Consider the following 21941-nt stretch of genomic DNA (forward strand, 5'->3'; position numbering starts at 1 on the left):
ATATATATATGTCCAATACATGCTTTTATAGATATATAGAAAAACTTTGGGAAGAGCATATGACAAATTACAATTCTATCTGTGAAATAGAATTAAAGGGACTCTCACTGTATGTTTTTGACTAAAATTTCTAGTATTTTAATCAGTATGATATTTTGGTCAGAAAAAAATAATGCAAATACTTGTGCAATGTGAAGAGAGAGAGAGGGAAGGCCCCTAACAAAGGCCAAGTCCATCTTCCATCTCAAGTAGCCCCTCGAGGGCCACCTCAGGCAAACCAAACTAGGGGCAATGCTAATCAGGAAAGCAGAAACCGTGCTTTGTAAAACTCCATACTCCCAAGTCTTAAGTCATGTCAAGGGTTGTCCCCTCTGTGAGGTCACCCTAGTGCTGCTATAGTAACTCCTCCGCATCTGGAAACAAGCGTATATTTCCCCAAGGAAGCCCTGGGTTCCAAGTCTCCAGCCTGATTTACCATCAGCTTAGGCTCTGGGCCTCTGATAGCCCATCTGCTAAGCTGGTCTCTGATATAGTTAACAGCCCTCATTACTTTTAAATTGTCTCAGCACAGATGCAGAGACAAGGACAGCAAGAATGTCCCTTGAAATAAATCAATCTGTGTAATCTGTTTCCCATGTCCCCTCTATGACTGTGAGCATGATTACAGTGGCATAATCATAACACCTTTAACTATCACACTTAAAACCAGGCCCTGAGCTCAGCCTATATCCATGCCTGAGGCTAAGGGGGACTTTACCAGAATGATTCCAAGTGACACGGAGCCATGTCTGGGAGCTTCACACATCCAAGGGTAATTCAGGGAAAAGCTCCAAGATGCTGCACTAGTGAGAAAAGAAAGATTCTCAGTAATTACATTCATAGCTTGAATACTATGTATGGGGTAATTAATAATCAATACATCTCCCAAATGAATGAACATATTGAGTTACTCCATTGTTAAAAATGGCGGCAGTGTTAATGTGGTCCTTCTGTAGGGTTCATTAACTGGACAGAGTGTGAAGTCAGGGTGGATTTTTTTTTTTCATCTTTTCCACTTACTCTCTATTTTTTTCTTCCATTGTCCATAAATAGAAATGGTAATTATGGGGAGGAGAGGCTTTACTTGGTTTTACTGCATATCAAGAAAAAGGTAGATATTACCTACAATCACTTTGCCTACTCTGCAAGAAAACTATATAGAAGTAAACAATTAGCTGGGTGATTTTGGATTTAAAGTACTTTAAAAAGAATAAGGTTCTAAATATAAGTAAGTTCTTTTCATCTTGCAGTGTTTATAACTGAGTAATTATGGGGAGGAGAGGCTTTACTTGGTTTTACTGCATATCAAGAAAAAGGTAGAAATTACCTACAATCACTTTGCCTACTCTGCAAGAAAACTATATAGAAGTAAACAATTAGCTGGGTGATTTTGGATTTAAAGTACTTTAAAAAGAATAAGGTTCTAAATATAAGTAAGTTCTTTTCATCTTGCAGTGTTTATAACTGACCTTAAAGTGATTTCAGGCTAGAAATAACCCTGTATGGAATAGTTCAAGATACACAAAACTCCAAGCTCACCATGTATACTGCAAGTATCTTGAGAAAAGTTCTCTTGTTTAGCCTCACCTCAGAACACCACATGCTTTCCCATCAGGCAGAAAAGCAGAAAATAAGGCTGGGTTCTAAGAAAATGGAATGTTAGGTGGATGGATACACAGGTAGAAGGATGGATGGGCAGATACATGGTTAGAAAGACACATACAAATGGACAGATAGATAAGTAGGAAGGTAGGTGCTATCCTCTTTCCCTCCCTCTGTCCATGCCTGTACATCCAAGTAGGGGCCAGAGAAAGCAGTATCTGTGCTTCTTCCCAGGACTGGCTTTTTCCTTGTTCTCTTCATCTTGCCTCCTCCAATCCTTTCCTCGAGTCTAGCTCCACTGTCTATCTTTGGGACTTTTAATCTCTCTCTCTCTCTCTCTCTCTCTCTCTCTCTCTCTCTCTCTGCCTCAACTACATAAATGTTCAGCCTACAAAAATCTTAAATTCTCCCATATACACAATATGCACATATATTCCCCAGCTACTTTCATCCCAGGCTAAATTTCACTTTATTCCTTCACAAGCGCATCTTCTGCAGAATACTCCAAATGCCACTGTCTCCACCCAGCCACCTGCACCTTGGTCCTCACCCATTGCTATATGTGTACTTCTCTGTGCTCCTCAGAGGTCCCCAGCCCCTTTCCCAATTCAGGCCCCATGAATTCCTCTTCCTATAACATCTGAGCACTTTGCTTTGCTTTAAAACTTTCTCCTCTGAACCTTCTATAGTAATTCCATTTCTTTCATTTATTCCATTTATTTCATTTTTTTATTGATATATGACCGAAATTCATAAAGTATGTATTCATTTGAGGGGATTCATACATATAATTTATCATATCTCAATCATTTTTAATCCCCTTCCCCATCTTTTCCTTTTCCTTTCCCCTTTCTCCAATTCCCTTTCCTTATTTCCAAGTGTCTGCCCATTTCTTTTTTCCACTTCTCCAACCTTCTTTCCTAATTCTTTATTGTAGCCAGTAAATATTTACTGAGAGCTTACTTTGTGCCAGGTTCTAAATTAGAGATCCAGGGAACACAAAATAACTAAGACCTTATTTTTCAGACTTTAAGAGAAGGATAATAGTTTTGTGAAGTACTAAGGAATTTATTAGGCAGAATTTTAGAAGTACACAGAGAAATAGAGTGTAGGCTCTCCAGAGAGAGGGGCATCTTAAGTCTGGAGCTGGGACAATTTGTGGTTTTGGTGGTGGAACTTGTCAGTCTATAGGGAGTTCCACCTTGGTTTACAGGAGAAAAGGATGGCCCACTTATAAAATTATTGCGGCCCATTTTACAGGTGAAAGTCGTGAGCTTGGTCTATCTTTTTAAGATGGGTGATCTAAGATGTTTTGCCTAAAAACATTCTTTGACTTTATCAATCTGTTCCTTTATCTCCAACCCACACACACACACTTTCACCATATAGTTCAGGCTGGTCTTGAACTCACTTTATAGCTCAGGCTAGCCTTGAACTTGCAGCAATCCTCCTGCCTCAGCCTTCCAAGTGCTGGGATTACAAGCATGCACCACTACACCTGGCTCTTCTTTATCTTAAGATCTGGTTCCTGTCCTTTATCAACCAAACTAATTTATGAATTTACAATAGCCCTAAAAGAACAGTTTTCAAATTTATGATTTTCTTTATGTCCCTTCTACATTCAATCTTCTGTGTCATTCTCCCCACCCAACACCACCATCATCAGACTTTGAGCCCTATTCTTAGGGGATGCAGAGGTACCAAAGGACCATCTTCTTAGAGTTGCTTCGGGCTGGGCAGGGACACTGACCCTGCCTAGCCAGGATCAAAAGTCTCACTCTTACTAATATAAAGGCAACAAAGGAAGATGGGTTTTGATATTTGATGAACCATCATCCTTTGATAGTCTGGAAAAGAGGTCAAGAATATTAGCAAATCATTGACTTGTAAGCTTCATTTTTTATAACCATTTTAAGCAAGAAAGGGCCAAAAATTAAAAGTAGAATATTGGTGAATAATGGTTCCAAAAAGTTGTGAAAGTCAGACAAAAATCAGGAAGCATTTTGCATAAGACTTTTATATTTGATATTAACCTCCACTTGTCCAGAGGTGTTAAGCTGAGTAAAACAGGTAGAACTTAAGAGCATATAGACTCCTGTTTTCTCAGTAAGAAATCAAATTTCCTCCTATTGTCCCAATGACAGGAAAGCTGGCTAGTATAGAAAATTGGTACTGAGAGTGGGATCATTACTATGACTATATCTGACCATATGGTTTAGAAGGCTTTGAAACTGATTTGTGGAAGAAGTTTGAAAAGATTTGGAGATGCTACCTAAAGAACCATTAAAATGCTATAAGCAGAGACTGATGAGAAGTTCTGGTCAGAATTTTATGGTTAGGTCAAAAGTAACCCCCATCTCAGCATTATGCAGTTGGAAGTCACACCACACACACCATGGATGGAATGCACTCCCCACTAATTCTATACCCTGGCCCTTCAATGCAGTGTTCCAGAGGAGACCTGCAGCAACCTGCCACCCTCTGGTAGGCTGGGCCCTTCAGTGTAGTGAGCCAGAAGAGCCAAACCACGTAAGTGCCAACACAACAGTGTTTGTATTCCACCCCACCCCCATAAATAAGAGAAAGAGGGCCTCCCTGAGGCTCCTAGATGAAAATTGAAGCCCACTAAAAAAGTGAAGAAAATCTCTGCAATAAAGACACCACACCACCATAATGGATAAATTGGAGAGAACAGCACCTCACATTAGAACCTGGTCTAACTTCAGGGCAAAGATAGCTGCAACCTGCAGTAGAACCTTGCAGCATTCAACCCAGCAGGAGAATAGAGATCTCAACTTGGGTCTTGTAGACAGAAATCAGCCTGAACCTCAAGGAAGAGCTGCTGGCTTTCTGAGACTAATTAACTAAGATCTGCACACTCCTACCCACACTGTCTATTGTGTCAACAGAGGCATACCCTGAAGGAGGCCCTCTATTTCTATTTGTACTTTTTATTTTCAAAGTAATATTTTTCTCTTTAATCTTTTAAATTTTTTTATCTTTTTCTTTTCTCAAACTTTTTGCTTTTTATCATCTTTTTCTTATCTTTTCTTTCTCTGTCTCTCTCTAACTCTCTCCCACCTTGTCCTCCACTGCACTCCCTTTTTGTTCCTGCTCCTATCCTAATTCAAATTTATTTTATTTCTTTTCCTTTTCTTCTCTTTTTCCTTCTCTCAATTGCCATTAGTACTAAGAGAAACTGATTACAGCCTCTAGCCTCCCCATTGCTGTTAGTTTGCTCTGCTCCTGTGTATATTTTGTTCTGTGTTCTCTTCTCTTCAACAGCTCGCTAGAGTTTGTATGTTCTTCCTGTGTCCTCTGACCTTACTTCTAACCTTTCTCTGTCCTACCTATCTATCCATCCATCCCCAACTCCTTCTAAATTAGCATCCTGAAGGGTAAAGTTGCTATATTAAACAGTTTAACACTATAAACATATTTTTGGATGGTCCACAATTTTTATTTAATTCACACAGTTAAAGGTGATAGATTAATAACTACCACAAATTGTCATTTTCTAAACTGTGCCTGATGCTATTGTGTTGCTGATTGTATCATGTGGGCTAAGGTGTTGTGATTTATATAATCAGTTGTCCTCCCTGGTATAATGAAAATGAGATTGCCTCAGAGTCATGAGAGACTCAAAACCTAAAGACCAGCTATATCTAGAAAATTAAAGTATTAACCCAGGTATCAAACCAAGGACAGTACCAACAACAGAAATAGAAATGAGAAGATATTTAAGCAAGGCACAAACACAGACTTCCACCTCACCAAAGGTAAAGTCTGGGAGAAATTAGGCGGAAAAGCCTGACAGTCAGCCATCTGGACACCATGAACCAATAGTACAGGAAGTAACAAACAGATAAATGAGGCTCTAGAAAAATTCAAAACATAAATAATTTCCCAAATAAGCACAAGAGATGGTGAGAAGAATGAAAGACATGATTAGAGATTCTAGAACAGAAACAGATTAAAAAAAAATAGAAGCACACAGGACCATGATGAAAGCCATGAATGCCCATCATAGGAAAGAAATGGAACCCTTGAATGCCCAACATAGGAAAGAAATGAAATCCATGAAACAGATTCAAACAGCTATCCAGGAGATTAAAAACTCTATAGAAAGTATTTTTGGCAGAATGAATAAATGTTAAGATGGAATTTCAGATATAGAAGATAGGATTGCAGTCAGTGACCATGAAAAGAGAGATCTCTTAAAAATAATAAGGGATCATGAGAAATCAATCCAACTTTTAGATGATGAAAAGAAGAATAACATAAGACTGATAGGAATCCATGAAATAACAGGAGAAAGTACAAATAACATTTAAAAAAAAAAAAACTTCACAGAATTAATGACAGAAAACTTCCCAAACAGAGGGGAAGAATTTGACATACAGATAAGTGAGGCATATAGAACTCCAACTAGCCATAATCAAAAAAATCTACATCCTAGATCCTGGAAACCCAACAGAAAAACAAAATACTGCAAGCAGTTAGAGAAAAGAAACAAATCGTATGCAAAGGAAAGCCCATCAGAATCACAGCAGACTTTTCAACATAAACCCTCAGGTCAAGGAGACCCTAGAATGGGTACTTCAAGTCCTAAAAGAAAATAACCTCCAACATAGACTGATGTATCCTGCAAAATGATCTTTCAAAACTGGTGAGGAAATAGATACTTCCATGACACAGAACACCTGAGAAATTTCATGAACACTAAACCAGAACTCCAAATGCTTCTAAACAATATCCTGGAAAAAGAAAATGAAGGCCACAACTCCATAAGGGCCAACAGAGCAAATATGCCAGGCAAGGCAAGAAATTAAAGGGAGAGAGGGAAAAATAAAAAATAAAAGAATCAACAACAGGAAAATAACATAACAATGAAAAGGCAATATATAACAGTTATAACCATCAACGTTAATGGCCTCAATTCACCAATCAAAAGAAACAGGCTGACAAAATGGATTAAGAAGCAAAATCCAACAATATGCTGTATACAAGAAACCCACTTTATCCACAAAGAAATTCATAGACTGAGAATAAAAGGATGGAAAACAGTTCTCCATGTGACAAGAGCCTGGAAAAATGTGGGGGTAGCTATCTCATCTGCAGACTATTTCCAGCTATTAGATTTCAAATCAAAACTAATTAAGAGAGACAAAGGCCACTACATCCTTATAAAGGGAACAATACAAGAGAAAGAAATGACAACCATAAATATATATGCACTGAATACTAATGCCCCCAACTATGCAAAACAAATATTAATGGATATGAAAAATGAAATGAACACTAATACAATTATAGTGGGGGACCTCAATAATCCATTGACAAATAGACAGATCATCTAGACAAAAAAACAAGAAATAACAGAAAAACTAAGTCTTAGAACAAATGGACTTAGCAGATGTCTACAGAGTGTTTCACCCCATGAAATCAGAATATACATTCTTTTCAGCTGCACATGGGAATTCTCCAAAATAGACTACATGCTAGTTCATAGAACATTCTTAAGTATATGCAAAGGAACTGAAGGTATGCCCTATGTATTATCAGACCATAGTGCAATTAAACTGGAGATCAATAGCCTAACAAACTTCAAGGACTTCAAAAACACATCAAAATTAAATAACACCCTGCTGAACAATCCTTGGGTCACAGAAGAAATTAGACAGCTTCTACAATTAAATGACAATACCCATGCAACATACAGGAATCTATGGGATATAATGAACACAGTTCTATGAGGAAAATTCATAGCAGTAAATGCCCATACTAGGAAAACAGAGCAAGCTCAAATAAACAACCTAATGTTTAACAGTAAACTTCTAGAAAAAGAAGGGCAAGACACACTAAAAGCTTGTACAAGAGAGGAAATTATAAAGATCAGAGCAGAAATTAATATAATGGAAACTATGAGAATGATACAAAAAAAATCAATGAAACAAAGAGTTGGTTTTTTGAAAGAATAAATAAAATTGATAAACCCTTAGCCAAACTTATCAAAAAAAGGAAACAAAGGCACCAATTGATGCAATTAGGAATGAAAAAGGTGAAGTCACAACAGATCTAGCAGAAATCCAAAGAATCATCAATACCTACTTCAAAAACCTGTACTCTGATAAAATAGAAAATTCAGAAGAAATGGGCAGATTCCTAGATACTTATTAACTTCCAAACTTGAACAAAGAAGATATAAAAAGTCTAAACATCCCAATTATAGTCAGTGAAATTGAAAATGCAATTAAAACATTACCAACAAAGAAAAGCCCAGGTCCTGATGACCTCACTGCTGAATTCTATAAGACATTTAGAGAAGGACTATTGCAACTACTCTTCAAACTCTTCAGTGAAATTGAAGGGGAAGCAATACTTCCAAATTCATTCCTGGAAGCAAGTATTACTTTGATTCTAAATGCAGTGAAAGACCGAATCAAGAAAGAGAACTTCAGGCCAATCTCCTTAATCAACATAGATGCAAAAATCCTCAATAAGATACTGGCAAACAGAATACAGAAGATCATCAGGGTTATACACCCTGACTATCCCACAGATGCAAGGATGGTTTAACATACTTAAATCAATAAATGTAATACACTATATTAACAGAGTCAAGGACAAAAACCATATGATCATCTCAATACATGCAGAAAAGCCATTCAACAAAATTCAACATCCATTCATGTTAAAAACCCTACAGAAAATTGGAATAGATGGTCTTTATATCAACTTGATAAAGGCTATCTATGAAAAACCAACACCCAATATCATTCTAAATGGTCAAACACTGAAAACATTCATGCTAAAATCAGGAACAAGACAAGGATGTCCACTATCACCACTCTCATTCAATATAGTTTTGGAAACATTATCCACAGCAATTATACAAGAGAAATAAATAAAAAATAAAGATAGGAAAGGAAGAAGTTAAACTGTCACTATTTGCTGATGATATGGTACTCTACATAGAAGACCCAAAAAGTCCACCAGAACACTGCTAGATTTAATTGACAGATTCAGTAGAGTAACAGGATACAAAGTCAGCACTCAAAAATCAATAGCCTTGTTGTAATAAATAACAGACTCACTTAGAGAGAAATTAGGCAAACAACTCCTTTCACAATAACATCCAAAACATGAAATATCTAGGAATCAATCTAATGAAGGAGACAAAAGACCTCCATACACTGAAAATTACAGTGCTCTAAAAACGAAAGAGGATATAAGAAGATGGAAAGACATCCCTTGCTCCTGAGCAGGAAGAATCAAAATAGTGATTGTTGTAATAAATAACAGACTCACTTAGAAAGAAATTAGGCAAAAAACTCCTTTCACAATAACATCCAAAACATGAAATATCTAGGAATCAATCTAACGAAGGAGACAAAAGACCTCCATACACTGAAAATTACAGTGCTCTAAAAAAGAAAGAGGATATAAGAAGATGGAAAGACATCCCTTGCTCCTGAGCAGGAAGAATCAAAATAGTGAAAATGGCCATACTTCCAAAACTGCTATACAGATTCAATGCAATCCTGATTGAAATCCCAACAGTATATTTCACAGAACTGGAGAAAACAACCCAAAAATTCATTTCGAACCAGAAAAGACTTAGATTAGCAAAAACCATTCTAGGCAGCAGAGATGTGGTAGGGGGTATCACAATTCCTAACTTGAAACTTTACTGCAAAGCCACTGTGATTAAAACAGCATGGTACTGGCAAAGAAACAGACCTGAGGAACAATGGAATAGATTAGGAGATGCAGAAAAAAAAAAAAAAAACAGACATACTCAGCTACCTCATCTTTGACAAAGGAGCTAACCATCTCACTTGAGGAAAAATAGCCTCTTTAATTAATGGTGTTGGAAAAATTGGCTTTCAACTTGCCAAAGATTAAAACTAGACCCCTATCTTTCACCATGCACTAAACTAAAATCCAAGTGAATTAGATATCTAAATATCAAAACAGAAACACTAAACTTACTGGAAAGTAAATTAGGTAGAACTCTCAAAGATATTGGCATAGGAGAAGACAAATGCTCAGCAGCATGTGAACTTTCACAAAGAATCAACAACTGGAATCTCATTGTATTAAAGTTTTTTCAGTGCAAGAGAAACCACCAACAGAGCTAAGAGACAACCTACAATGTGGGGAAAATTTCTTATCAGCTACTCCTCAGACAAAGGACTACTATCTAGAATATATAAAGAACTCAAAAAAATCAGGCCCCCCCCAAATACAAAGACCTGATTCAAAAATGGGCATCTGAAATGAACAGACATTTCTCATACAAAGAAGTAAAAGCAGCAAGTGAACATATGAAAAAATGTTACACATCACTGGTTATTCAAGAGATGCAGATTAAAATAACATTGACATTCCACCTCACCCCACAAAGAATGGCTGCTATCAAGAAATCAACCAATAACAAATGTTGGCAGGGTTGTGGGGAGAAAGGAACCCTTCTTCATTGTTGGTGGGATTTCAGACTGGTGCAACCACTGTGGACATCAATATGGACATCCTCAAAGAACTAGGATTAGAGGTTCCATTTGACCCAGCTATCCCTCTGCTCGGTATCTTTCCAAAAGAATTAAAGGAATCATACCACAGTGATGTATGTGCACCCATATTTATAGTGGCACAGTTTGTAATAGCTAAAACTTTGGAAAACCCTAATGCCCATCAACTGGAGACTGGATCAAGAATGTGATTTTTCTATAAAATGGAGTGCTACTCAGCCATAAATAATGAGAAACTACATACATGTATAGCTAAACTGATGCACAATGAGGTTATACTCTTAAGTGAAATAAATAGGACACACTTGAGTAAATACCAAGTAGTTTCTCTAGTGTTAAAAAACTAAAAGTATAGCTGGCAATTTAGCTCAGTGATTCTGCTGCCTGCCTCACAAGTGCAAGGACCCAAGTTCAATCCCTAGTAACAAAAACAAAAACAAAAACAAAAAACACTAAAAGTGTAAATAAGGTTCAAATGGTATAATTGAGAGTGTGAAATAGGAAGAAAATGGCTAAAGGGGAAGTGGGAAGGAAAAGGGAATAAAGGAAAAGAAAAAATGTGAAAAAAGAAAACATTCAAATAAAGTCTTTGTAACTAAGGAAGGGTGAAGGGGTAATGGGAGAGCAGGAGTATGGGGAAAAGGCAAGAACCAAGACATATGTAAAGGTACAAGACCCCAATGATAAATGTCAACTGTATTGTTCAAGTGTACCAATAAACTTAATGAGGAAAAATTTCTATACCCTGGCTGCAGACACTTGGCAACTCCAAGCTCACTCAGTATTTCATTTTCCCTTGGAATGGAACAGCAGAGGCACCAACCAACCAATCCAACTGTGGATAAGGCCAATGCCTCAGCAGGGAAGGTAAGCCCTGGAGAATCAGCTTTTCCACAGTGATAACAAACGTAGCTAGCAGTATCAGCCCCCCAAAAAACCCATGGCTATGATAAACTACAAAAATAGCATGGAGGCCTGGGCATTTAGCTCAGTGGCACCATGCCTGCCTTGCAAGTGCAAGGTCCTGAGTTTGATCCCCAGTACTAGAGAGAGAAAAAAAGCAGAGTGGAGTTTTACTGTGAAAGTGATTCCTTTATGGCAGGCTAGAGTTGGAGATGAAATCCAGTGTAATACCTACCACATTGCCAGAGAGTGTATATCTAATAAAGTGCAATTTGGGGAAGGGATTGATTGTTTAAAACAGAGACTTGGACAACTACAGAACAGCTCCACTTCAGGTTTTCTCATGTGATATTCCCACAGTGAATGTGTAAGAGACAGCCATGCAAGACAGCTGTGGAGAGTGTGTAGGTTAGACATTGACCCCCTGAGAAGTTTAAACTCAAGCCAGGAAGGATATGGGCCCCATCCTCTATGGTAGTAAAATAGGGGTGGAAAGAATGAATTTCAGAGGCAGCTGGATCTCAAAATGCTGGCACAGTCTGCTTGAACCTCCAGCCTGCTGCCTACATTCAGCAGAGACCAATGGTCTGATTGCTTTCCCCATCTACCAATGTGAGCAAGATCACATCTTGGCATGGATGATTTTTTCTTTTTCCTTCATTAGTATTTTGGGGTTTGAAATATTTTTTCTCCCTTTTTTTCTTTTCTCCTCATCTGTTTCTTTTTTCCTTATTTTGCTCTCTAATTTTCTTTTTTCTTTTTCTTGTTTGTTCTTTTCTGTTACTTTTACCTAATACTATTTCCTTTTTTCTCTTCAATAGATCCATTATCTCACTTTTCTCTCATTTTCCATTGATTAATCTTTCAAGTTCTACTTTTTTCTTTCTTCAATTCTCCACCCTTTTGTCTTTACTAGTTTAATCATTAAGCTGTATGAATCTTGAGATAATATACTCTATATTGTTGTTGAATACTGTTCTATTGTTAGTGTATGTATATTTGTTGCATTTAGTAGATATTTAGTCTGTCAATATTTGGTTTGTCATAGAGTTCATGCTATATAGAATTCTTTTCTGTAGTTAAGGGTGGTACAATACTGGTTCTTAGGTTATGTTAATATCCAGTTTCTCTTTGATGTTATTACTGTTGCTAAGTTTATTGCTATTGTTAACTAGGCCAAGTTGGCATAGTTGTTTCTATTAATTGGTTTTCTCCATATGCTAATATGTGGATTGCATTTTTCTCATCAACAGTATAGCCATATCTTGGAAGCAGCCTATATGTCTATCAACAGATGAATGGATAAAGTACAGTATTTGAACACAATGGAGTACACTACATACAGAATGAACTTGAATCATTTCAAAGATAATGCATATACTTTGAATCCATAATGTTAAATAAAATAAGTGAGACACATATTTAAATACCATATGGTTTCTCTTATAAAAAATCCAATATATAAATAAAGAGCAAAATAAAAGTATAATGGGAAATAGATACATGTTTTACACATGAGAAAGGGACCAAGAGATAGAAGGAGAAGGGAGAGAAAGAAGGGGAAGGGGAAGAAAAAGGAACTAAAATGTTATATGTGCATGTACCAACTCCCCACAAGGAATATCATCATTTATGTACTGCAGCTATGTACTATTAAAATAAAAATTGAAAAAAATAAACAAAGAAAAAATTCCCAAAAAGCCTCATGTTTAGAAGTGAAACTTGGTCAGACAGGACAAGCCGCTAGGTACATGACCTAGAGTGGTTCTTGATCCAGCTTCTCTCTTCTCTCCCTGCTTCCTGGCTTCCATGAGGTGAGCAACTTTCCTGTGCCAGGCCCTTCCATCATGCAGTTTCTGCTTGAGTGCCAGTCGACCATAGCGTAGGCCCACTGAAAGTATAAGTCCAAACAAGCCTCTCCTTCTTTAAGCTGCAGGTTAAAGATGTTTTGTTCCAGTGATGGGAAATCTGACTAATACAGCAGTATATGCCCAGGTGAACATAAAAATGTCATCCTTCATTGATTCTAAAAGATTAAGTACCTACTGCATGTCAAACACATTCCTAAGTGCTAAGGATACAATATTGAACAACAGCTGATAAAAATTAAATATGTACTAAAGAAGAAGAGTAAAATGTTCAGTACCAAATACACCAAGCATCATGGATAGTAAAAAAGCACAGAAGAACAGAAGTTGCTGTGGGACAGGATGGAGGGGTGCAGTTTTCAACAGAATGTTCAGGGTAAAGCTTACTCAGAAAGAAACATTTGTATCTGGGTGTGGTGGCACATGCTTGTAATTCCATCCCTATGAGAGGCTGGGGCAGGAGCATTTCAAATTCTTCACAACACCGGCCTTCATAACTTAGTGACTTAGTGAGAACCTGTCTCAAAATAAAAAAGGGCTAGGGATGTAGCTCAATGTGAAGGCACTGAGTTCAATCCTTAGTGGTGCAAAAAGCAGACAAGAAGGACAAGGAAAGAAAAGGAATAGGAGGAAAGGTGCAGGAGATGACATTTGCACAAAGACCTGAAGGAAGCAGGGAATAAGCTATTTGCATATCTGCAGGATAGCATCCCAGGTAGAAGGGAGAGCAAAGGTGAAGGCCTTGAGGGAAGAGCAGGTCCACAATGCTTGGAGACTGCTGATTGGTGAAAGATGCAGTCAAAGCAGTAAGGATGGGAAGGATGAGAAGTGTGAGCCTCATGGCCTAGCATGCATCAAAGGATATAAGAACCACTTTGAATGAGAGGTAAAACTACCAGGCAGTCTGGACAAAGAAGACCATGATCTAGGCTCCATGTGGAGACAATCCCTCCACTGTATGTGCAAAAGACTCCAGGGAGCCTGGTGGAGGGAGGAGAACCAGTTGTGTGGTGAGGGGGCAGAATGGAGATCCGGGAAACAGTTTGAGGTGGCTTGTAGAACAGGGTGCAGTGGGAAAGGTGCAAAATGATCAGGTTTGGGGTATTTTTTTGAAGGAAGTACTAATTAATTTAGTGAAGGATTGTAAGTGAGAGCTCCCCAGCAATGAGTACCCAGAGAACCCACAAAAGTGCCCCAAAAAGAAGTCATCTTAAAATGACTGCCAGACCAAAGTTCTGCTGCTGTCTGCCCACAGCAGTAGGCGGGTGAGTTCTCTCCTGAGTTGATTCTTCTCTCTTTATCCTCCCACCTTCCACCTTGGAGATGATCCAAAACAAGATGACCTCACTTTGAGATGAGGGAGGATAGTACGATGCACATCCAGAAGGCCAATCTGGTCTCCTCTCACCCAGTGCCAGTGGCCAGTGTTCATTGGGCCTGAACTGAGGGAAAGAGAAAAAACTGACCTAGTTGGGCATGGTGGTATATGCCTATAATCCCAGCACTTGGGAGGTTGAGGCAGGAGAATCGCAACTTGCAAGCACAAGGTCCCAAGTTCAATCCCCAGTACTGAAAAAAACAAAACAAACAAAAAAACACTAACCTTTAATGAAAGTATACTGATTCTATTATTGTGCCAGCCTTGTCATGCTAAGAGGATGAGCTACCATAAACTAAAAGTTGTCAAAAAAGGTACAATGATTTGCCCTAAATTTTATTTTCATTCAGAGGCAGAAAAGAAGTAGACCCTTAGAAAAAAATATAATGGCATGTTGGGGTGGAGGCTAAAGTCATTTTATTGCAATAAAGACATGCATGTTCAATGAAACACATTTTAGGAAGTCAAAACTGAAATAGTCAGCAAATACTCTTTATAGAAAATCTAGTTCAAGAAGCAGGTTCACGTTTACCTGACTGCATGTACTGCCAGCCCTAAGCAAAGTTGGCAGGAAACCTTCTGTTAGGGTTAAATCTACAATAAAAGAATTCACTGAAAAAAGCCTATGTATTATACTCAAAACTGCTAGAAGATGGTGATGGTGGTGATGGTGGTAGCAGTGACAGTGCTACAATTGTTATTCAGTAGAAAACCTTAGGTCTTGCAAAGCAGAAATCCTGCACTGGATTTATGCTTGGAGTAATACTTCAAGACTGAAGATAATCCTTCTTTTGACATTTCCTTGCTTAGTTGTTTTTTTTCCATATTGTTCACATCAAGCCTGGCCATTTGATTTATTCTTACCATAATACACTTGTGCATTTGCCGTTTTGATTATTATCTCCTACTTAAAGCTGAGCTGGCACTTTCTTCCCGAGGCCTCATTTCCAGCAGCTTATAAATTTTATGAACAAATTACTTTTTATTTATCAACCTCTTCCTCTGCCCAGTAGTGAATTTTTGGGGAGGTTGGCAGAGAATGCACAAATACTGCTGTTCAATGAGACATCCTAATGAATAAAGCTATGGTCTTGGGGGAATAAAATAAACCAAGATAATGTGTGTTTTTAAGTTAGTGCATTACTTTAAAATAAAGAAATAAAAACAATTTAGGAAAATATATATATAGCAAAATATATCTGCTAGTCCTTCAAAAACAGAATTAATTCTTTGGAGGAGGTACTTTGCCAGAATCTCATTTGGTCTGGTATATAGCTTCCATGTTGGAATGTTTCCAAAGCAGTTGTAATTCCCAACCCCGCCGAGTTTTGAAAAACATAGCTGATGAGTTCATTACAATTTCAAGCATGGCATCAAGTTCTGGTTGGGATCCTTCATGAGTAACAGTGTATTAGTTATTTCTCTCATCACTGAGACACAACACTGGACACCTATAACTTAAAAGATGAAAGGTTTCTTTTAGCCCACAGTTTGTAAAGGTTTCAGTTCAGAGTCAGCTGGTTCCAAGACAGGACAGAACAGCAGAGGGGCTTGGCAGAGGAGAAACAGTCCATGGCAGGGTAGGCAGAAAGCAGAGAGGGATCAAGGGAGGAGGAGAGATTTATACTCTTCCAGGCCACACCCACTGTGACCCACCTCTTCCCACGAGGCTTCACCTCCGAACATCACACCCACCTATGAACTCATTGGTGGACTAATCTAGTGAGGAGTATCACACACCCATGATCCAGTCACCTCCCCAAAGTCTCAACTGTGAGCACATGAGGCTGTGGGGAGGACATCTACATATAAACCATAGCAAACAGTAAAAAGTTTTGAAATCACTACAAGGGGGGTGGAGTTGATGCACATTAGCAGGCTCCATGGAAGAAAGGATCCAACGCTCGCTGGCTGCTTTATATGTCTAACTGACAGTTATGTGTTTATTTCACTTAATTTTCAAAGTCTATACAAAATAAGCACAATTATCCCCACTTCTCAGAGAAGACCTTGGAATTCAGAAGGGCTATCTACTTAAATTCACATAGTCAGTGTTGGAGCCTGAATTTAAACCAAATCTATGTCTCTAACATACAGCATTTTAATTTTGGATAATGCTTTTGGGCCTCCATATCCTTCCCATTACAATTTAGTACCAATCCTAAAAATGATAAAAATAGACAATTTGGGGGAAGTGTGATAAATACTGAAAATGCTGAAAGTCAAGAACTTAGGGAATTTGATATCTGGATGATGTTCTGAAGGTGAAAACAATTGTCAGCACCAAGAAGTTAGAAAATTCTTGGTTCTTTCTCCATTCTGCCTCTTCCCTTTACCCATCATCTCAACCATGCTCCTGAGAAGGACACCTCCATTCATTTTTTAAAAAGGGGGGAAACAAAAGGTGGGCCTAGTGGTGCACACCTGTAATCCTAGCACTCTGAGAGACTGAGGCAGGAAGATCATAAATTCAAGCTCAGTCATGGCAACTTAATGAAAAAATAAGTTAACTGAGAAACATCAGTTGTTCAGATTTACACAATGATATTCCAGTGATTTTTACACAATGATATTCCAACTTCTTAATAACTGCATGACAAACCAAAATTAACCCATATCTAGAATTTTAAATCTAACTATTATCTAATACTGAGGAAATCCAGCTGAAGACAAGATGTCCAAGTCATGGGGGTGGGGGGTTAGTATCACCTGTCTTTAATGGTCTAGGAGTAAAAAGCCTGCTATACTACAAGATAATTCTTTTTAAATCCCATGAAGCTACAGAAAATAGCTCTGGGGACAGAATAAAGGAAGGGAGGGAGAAGAGAAGGAAGAAGAAAATGTTTTTACCTGTGCCAAAGATGCCAAATCCCAGTGGTAAGAATATTGAAAATTTTACTGAGGACAAGAAAACTCTCTATGAGATTTCAGTTTTGACTTGAAATCACTTTTGCAGAAAAGCAACTGGTACCTCTAGCAACTGCACAGTCTGCTCCCCACTTCCTTGAGCTCATATCAGAACATAGGCAAGAGATCCAGTGCCAAAACCTGACTGAGACATTGCATATTTAACCTAAAAGCAGGCATCTGACATTCACCTTGGCTTCCCAACATGAACTCCTTTCTTTGGGAACTTCAAGATTGAGTTTTGGTGGTGGGAGACAGTTTTCTCCCAGAGGAGCTGAAAATGTTAGATATTCTCTTGCACAGGGACACATCCATGAAGTAAAGATTATGCTGATCAGAAAACCACCTAGACTTCATAAAGAAAACTCCCTGAAATGAGTGCCTGCTTTCTTTCTTTCTTTCTTTCTTTCTTTCTTTCTTTCTTTCTTTCTTTCTTCTCTTTTTTTAATTTCTCCCCTAACCCTTCTTTCTCTCTCTCCCCCTACCCTCATGGTAGAGGCAGCAGCAGTAGCTGAAGGCAAAAGATTATGCTGATCAGAAAACCACCTAGACTTCATAAAGAAAACTCCCTGAAATGAGTGCCTGCTTTCTTTCTTTCTTTCTTTCTTTCTTTCTTTCTTTCTTTCTTTCTTTCTTCTCTTTTTTTAATTTCTCCCCTAACCCTTCTTTCTCTCTCTCCCCCTACCCTCATGGTAGAGGCAGCAGCAGTAGCTGAAGGCAAAACTTCAAGCACTTTCTTTCTTCTCTTTTTTTAATTTCTCCCCAACCCTTCTTTCTCTCTCTCCCCCTACCCTCATGGTAGAGGCAGCAGCAGTAGCTGAAGGCAAAACTTCAAGCAGAGAAACTACTTTTAAAACTGTACACCACAGGAGAAAATATCCATAAAACATATATCTGAGAAGAAACTAATATCCAAAATGTATCAGGAAATTTATAAGTCAATAGCGAGAACAAAGACCCAATTTTTTTAAATGGGCAAAGGACTGGAATAGACATTTCTCAAAAGAAGACACACAAATGGCCAGTAACTATATGAAAAAATGCTATACATCAATAATCATCGAGGAAATGCAAATCAAAACCATATTACATCTGTTAAAATGGCTGTCATCAAAAAGATGAAAGGTAAGTGTTACCAAGTATGTAAGGAAAAAGGAGCCTGGTTCACTGTTGGTCAAAATGTAAATTGGTAGAGCTATTATAGAAAATAGTATGGAGTTTCTTCAAAAATTAAAGTTACAACTACCATATCATCCAGCAATCCCATTTCTGGGTATATATCTAAAGAATTGAAATCAATCTGTTGAAGAGATATAGCTACCTCTATGTTCAATATAGCATTATTCACAGCAGCCAAGATATGAAAACAACCTTAGGGCCCTCCAGTAGATGAATGGATAAAGCACAGTACATATAAACATACATACACAATGAAATACTATTCAGCCTTTTAAAAGAAGGAAATTCTGCACAACAAAAGAAACCACTAACAGAGTGAAGAGACACCCCACAGAATGGGAAAAAAATTTGTCAGCTACTCCTCAGACAAAGGACTAATATCTAGCATATATAAACTCAAAAAAATCAGACTCCCTCCCCCAAATTTAAAGACCCAGTCCAAAAATGGACATCTAAAATGGATACTTTTCAGATGAAGAATTACAAATGGCCAATAAATACATTTAAAAAGTTCAATATCACTGACCATTTAAAATAAATGCAAATTAAAACAACATTAAGAACCCATCTCACTCCAGAAAGAAGGGCTGCTATCAAGAAATCAACCAATAACAAGTGCTAGAGAGGCTGTGAGGAGAAAGGAACCCTTCTCCATTGTTGATGGGACTGTAAATTGATACAACCACTATGGAAATTAATATGAAGATTTCTCTAAAACCTAAAAGTAGAAATTCCATTTGACCCAGCTATTCTTCTTCTAGGTATCATTCCAAAAGAATAAAAGACATCATACTACAGTAATATGTGCATACCCATGCTTATAGTAGCACAATTCATAATAGTAAATCTTGGAAACAGCCTATATGTTCACCAACAGATAAATGGATAAAGAAAATTGGTATTACTGGGTATGGTGGCACACACCTGTCATCCCAGCACTCAGGAGGCTGAGGCAGGAGGATCGCTATGAGTTCAAGACCAGCCTGGGCTGCATAGTGAGTTCCAAGTCATAGTGAGACCCTGTCTCAAAAAAAAGAAAATTGGTATTTATACACAATGGAGGATAAATTGAGTCATCTATAGGAAAATGGATGCACCTTGAGACAATAATGTCAAGTGAAGTAACTCAGACACATGGTTTCTCTTATATGAAAAACTATATCTATATAGATATAGATATATAGATATAGATATGGCAGATAATAGGGAAAAAAGAAAAAAGATATAGCACAATGTGTCTAAAAGTGTACTAAGTACAATTTTCTTACATATTTTATATATTCTTTGGCCTATTAGTCTGGTTTTCAATTTGTATATATATTTAACTTTATAAGCTCTTATAAGATAAATAAATGAATCTGATGCTGGTGGGTGGAGGGAAGGGATAAAAAGAAGGGAAACAAAATGTGTTATGTACATGTGCCAATTCCCTACAGTGAATGTAATCATTATGTACTGCAAACATGTACTAATAAGTCGAAAAGAAATTCGGTCATTTGCTAAAATAAGTAAACCAGGAGAACATTATGCTAAGTGAAATAAGGAACCTTAAAAGCTCACAGAAGTGGAGAGGAGAATGGTAATTGCCATGCTGGGGTGCTTAGTGGGAAAGAAATGGGGAGATGCTGGTCAAACGAACAAAGTATTGGTCACACAGTATGAATGATTTCTGGAGATTTATTATACAGCATGGTGACTGGAGTTGATAATGGGTTATATGTTTGAAAACTTGCTGGGACAGTAGATAAATATTCTCACTACAAAAAAATGAAGTGATAGATATGTTAATTAGCTTGATTTAACTATTTCAAATGTATACATGTATCAGAAGATCATATTGTATATCATAAACACAAATAGTTTTTATTTGTCAATTATATTTCAATATAGCCAGGGGAAAAAACTTCAAATTTTAAAAATAAAACCATACTCAGTGACTGTAGCAATGGCTTCTTCTCAGAGGATCAAGGCCTGTGGCCACTATTGGAGCATATTTTTCTGGAAACTTAGCTTCAGAACTGTGCATCTCCATCCTTAATAAACCCAAGTCCACGTCTGTTGCTTGCAACCAAGAATTCTGACAGAATCAAAACTCATCTCTGAAAGTATTTGCCTCTACACATTTAAGAAAAAGTTGATTTAGCTCAGTAGTTCCGCCGCCTGCCTTGCAAGTGCATGGACCAGAGTTCGATCCCCAGCACAAAAAAAAGAAAAGGAAAAGTTAGCAAAAAGGTTTTTTTACTTAAATCATCTCTTTTAGTTTATATCCAAATGTTCCTCTCATGTTTTCAGAGGTGAAGCTTTGGAAAGAGACTGGATCACGAGGGTGCTGTACTCATCAGTGGATTCATCACTGATCAGTTCATCTGGACAGGAGTAGGGCCTGGTTGGAGGGGTAGGTCACTGGAGGAATGATCTGGAAAGATGTATTCTTGTCCCTGGCAACTCCTTTTTCTCTCTGCTTCCTGGCTGCCATGAGGTGAGCAGCTATCTTCCACCATGCCATTACTTCAGCCAACCAGGGACTAAACTTCTCAAACCATGAGCCAAATAAACTCCTCCTTTAAGTGGCAGATGTGAGGTCTTGTATCTTTGCTGAGAAAAGCTGGCTAATATGCTCTTCAAAGCAATAACACTGTGATCTGGATGTTTGTGTCCCCCCAAAATTCATACACTGAAACTTGATCATCATTGTGCTGGTATTAGGAGGCAGGGACTTTGGGAGATGGTTGCACCATGATGGCAGAACCATCATAAATCAGACTATCACCTTTATAACAGAGACCCCAGAGAGCTGTCTCTCCCCTCCCACCATGTAAGGACATAGCAAGAAGATATCATCTGTGAGCAAGCATTCCCCTACCAGCTGCAGAATTTTCCAGTGCCTTGTGGGAAATGAATGTCTATGGCTTATAAGCTACCCTCTTTATGGCATTTTGTCATAGCAGCCAAAACACATTAAGGAAATCATTATTATGCTCAATGATGCAAGGCTCATGAGGTATTTATTACCATGACATGATGCATGATACAATGGATAACATATTCCATATTAAAGAAATGCTTAGAAATGTTAAGAACACATGTGGGGCATGTGTCTTTTGTATCTGTATCAGGGTAGGGAGGAAAAATGGGAGAACTAGAAGCAGGAAATTGTGACAAATATTGCCACCAATGATGGGCGCTCATTTGAAGGATTTCTAATATTTTTACATTCAGAACTCTAAAGTGATAATGTTCTATGACTTATAATTACCAACAGCTAGCTTAAGGATCACAGTGAGATAGTGATGAGGGAAAGATTATGGAACATCCCTGAGTACAAGTCACGCTCAGTTTTTAAAAGAGAGAAAAAGAAAAAAGTTTACTAAGTTTATTATGTAAGACTAGCTGGATTATTGGCCTTAAACTGATTATATCAGACAACTGCATTCAAGAGTAAAATATACTTTTATGAAATTAAACATAAATAGCATATTACAGATACAGGTACACTATTTTTCATGTTGCCACATTCAATTCTACTAGGCA

Source organism: Fukomys damarensis, unplaced genomic scaffold, assembly GCF_012274545.1.
Source record: "Fukomys damarensis isolate Sample0158 unplaced genomic scaffold, DMR_v1.0_HiC HiC_scaffold_1, whole genome shotgun sequence".
In the NCBI taxonomy this organism is placed as follows: Eukaryota; Metazoa; Chordata; class Mammalia; order Rodentia; family Bathyergidae; genus Fukomys; species Fukomys damarensis.